Source organism: Ornithorhynchus anatinus, chromosome 4 (assembly GCF_004115215.2).
Source record: "Ornithorhynchus anatinus isolate Pmale09 chromosome 4, mOrnAna1.pri.v4, whole genome shotgun sequence".
Lineage (NCBI taxonomy): Eukaryota > Metazoa > Chordata > Mammalia > Monotremata > Ornithorhynchidae > Ornithorhynchus > Ornithorhynchus anatinus.
In genome coordinates, this window is record NC_041731.1 from 87,677,425 (window position 1) to 87,680,565 (window position 3,141).

Sequence of the window (3,141 nt, forward strand, 5' to 3'; positions counted from 1 at the left end):
GGAATCAGAGGTCATGGGCTCTAATCCCGGCTCCGCCACTTATCAGCTGTGTGACCGTGGGCAAGTCACTTAATTTCTCTGTGTCTCAGTTACCTCATCTGTAAAATGGGGATGAAGACTGTGAGCACTAAGTGGGGCAACATGATCACCTTGTATCCGCCCCCACCCCCATGCTTAGAACTGTGCTTGGCACATAGTAAGCACTTAACAAATACCAAAATTATTATTATAATATTTGAATAGCCACCTCATAGTCTCTGAGTGCATGGGAACTGTCATACAATTGCAAGCACTGTTTCAAAAGGACTATGGGATGGGAATCCTCAAAGTGAGTATACAGACCTCTTGCATCAAACCAGGCAGGTTGAGGGTAGTTTAAGGAAAATAGCTTGCCATAACTACAGTGTTAGCCGAAGATGCTCATGCTCCTTTAATAAGGAGAAACTGCCTTTCTCACATTCTGGAGGCAAAAATCTAGACTCAGGCAGGATATTTGGGAAGAGAAAATGTCATTCATTATTGGCATTTAGAAGGAATCTATAACGACCAGTTTAGAAGCTGCTTATCAGCTAAACTGGGATATTTCCAGCACTCTAAAGCAACAGGGAAATGCCCAGAATCGGCTAATTAACTCAAAAACACACTGCTAATGCAGTGTTCTCAATATCAGTTGGGAATCCATAGGATTTCAGGAATGGCACTTCTCTTTCTTTGGTAAAACATGAGTCCTTATAGCAGGTAATTCACATGCAGAGCCCACTTTTGGATTCTCTACAGCCTAAGTGGGTCAGCCAGCCCAGCAGTGGGGAGAGGTATTGCCAATGTTCTTGTCTGTCTGTCTCCCCCGATTAGACTGTAAGCCCGTCAAACGGCAGGGACTGTCTCTATCTGTTGCCGACTTGTTCATTCCAAGCGCTTAGTACAGTGCTCTGCACATAGTAAGCGCTCAATAAATACTAATGAATGAATGAATGAATGAGATATGCACTGAAGACCACTTCTTCCCTACCTCGGCCTGCAACCAGTTCCTTGTTCTGGGACTAAGTGACCTCCAGTCCCTCTGTTGCCGGTGCCCTGTTCAGACATGGTAAGGGAAAGCCCCCTGGCACAATCAGCCTTGATAGCCAAGGAGGCCCTTGGAATTCAAAGCAAGGAGCCAGGTTGCCAGGAAAGGTAGAGGACGGGTTGTCTCTTTCCTTCTACTGCAAGTAATGGAAGGGAAGTTTATCCAGCTAGTGTGTGCAAGAGAATCAATCAATGGTAAGAATTCTTGTCTTACGCCATCGAGTCATTTCTGACCCGTAGCAACACCATGGGTACATCTCTCCAGAATGCCCCACTTGCCATCTGCAATTGTTCTGATAGTGTATCTTCTTGGGCAAAATATAGAAGTGATTTACCATTGCCTCCTTCCATGCAGTAAACTTGAGTCTCTGCCCTTGACTCTCTCCCATGCCGCTGCTGCCCAGCATGAGTGAGGTTTGATTTGTAGCAGATTGTCTTCCACTCTCTAGCCACTGGCCAAGCTAGGAATGGAATGGGTATGCCTTTGCTTGACTCTCCCTCCCATAGCCAAGATTCGTAGAGTACTGGAAACTCTCCAGGTGCAACCTTGAGAGAAGGGTAAGATTTCTATACCTTATTTATTGTATCTTATGGACCCATATACACAGTAAAGTGTTTTATCCTTAAAGGAAAGTAAGTGCCTGTTCATAATGATTATGCCTTACAGAAGCTAACTTCATTTTACAGATGAAGTAACTGAGGCACAGAGAAGTTAAGTTACTTGCCCAGAGTCACACAGCAGGCAAATAGCCTAAGGGAGTCGGGATTAGAGCCCATGTCCTCTGACTCCCAAGCCTGTGCTCTTGCCACTAGACCATGCTGCTCCTTGGCACATAGAAGAGCTTAACAAATACCATAATTATTTATTCCCTCCTAAGTACTTGGGAGAATACAGTAGACACTTTCCCTGCCCACAACAAGCTAACAGTCTAGGGGGGATGTGTTTCTATGTGTGAGAAAATGTGTTTGTGTTTCTTCTCTTGCCTTTGTTTCTAAATCCTAAAGACTGTAAACTCCCTGTGGAAAGGAATCGCAAGTATCAACTCGATTGTATTGTACTCTCCCAAGCACTTACTACAGTGCTCTGCATACAGTAAGTGCTCAATAAATACCACTGTTGGATTGACTTCTTGATTTCTTTTCTCTGTCTCCTTTCTTCTTTTTGTCTTGCTCTTCAGCTATCCCTATCATTCCTCTTTTATTTCTCCTTATCTTGGAACTCTGTAAAAACCCCAGGAACTAACAAAGTATCTGCAAAAATTAATGTTCTCTGCCCTAATTATATTTGCTTTGATTCCCTTTAATAATAATGTATTCTATTGTCAATGAATACCACATCAATCAATCAATGGTACTTATTCAGCACTTACTATGTGCAGAACCCTGTTCTAAGTACTTGGGAGAGTAGAATACAGTAGAATTAGGAGACAGGTTCCCGTCCCATAATGAGCTTACAATCTAGAGAGTGTCTGGCACATCATAAGCACCTAACAAATACCATAAAAAAATTCAAAATGGTGCTTGAAGCATTTCCTGACTCTATTGGAGCCAAAGCGTATCTCCTGGAGAAAACTCTTTGCCATTCTCTGCTCACCTGCAAAAGCCTGGCCAGTAATAATAATAATTATGGTACTTGTAAAGTTCTTATTATGTGCCAAGCACTGTTCCAAGCACTGGGGCAGACACAAGCCAATCAGGCTGGACAGAGTCCCTGTCCCACAAGGGGCCCATACTCACAATCCACAACCTACAGATGAAGCAACCAAGGCCAGAGAAGTGAAGTGAAGTCAAGTCAAGTGACCCACCCAGGGTTACTACTAGCAGTAATAACAATAATAATGATGATAATAATAAACAGTAGTGTTTGTTAAGTGCATACTATGTGCTAAACAGAGGGCCAAGTGTTGGGTTATATACAACTCAGTGGGGCTCACAGTCTAAGTGTGAGGGAGAAGCATTCACACAGTGTGGAAGGGAAAGGACAGTGAAGACAGAACTCAGGCGTGGCAGTGGTCCATCAGATAATAATAATAATACTGGCATCCATCAAAGTGTTCACCATGTGCCAGGCACTTT

The 3,141-nt window shown here is 43.4% G+C and overlaps 1 non-coding gene across 1 annotated transcript; it reads right to left on the reverse strand.

Moving 5' to 3' along the window:
* Positions 1 to 1,484: 1,484 nt before the first annotated feature.
* Positions 1,485 to 1,622, reverse strand: LOC114811384. The gene has a single exon (XR_003759088.1). It is a non-coding gene; the product is annotated as a small nucleolar RNA SNORA7 (small nucleolar RNA).
* Between the last annotated feature and the right edge of the window lie 1,519 nt (positions 1,623 to 3,141).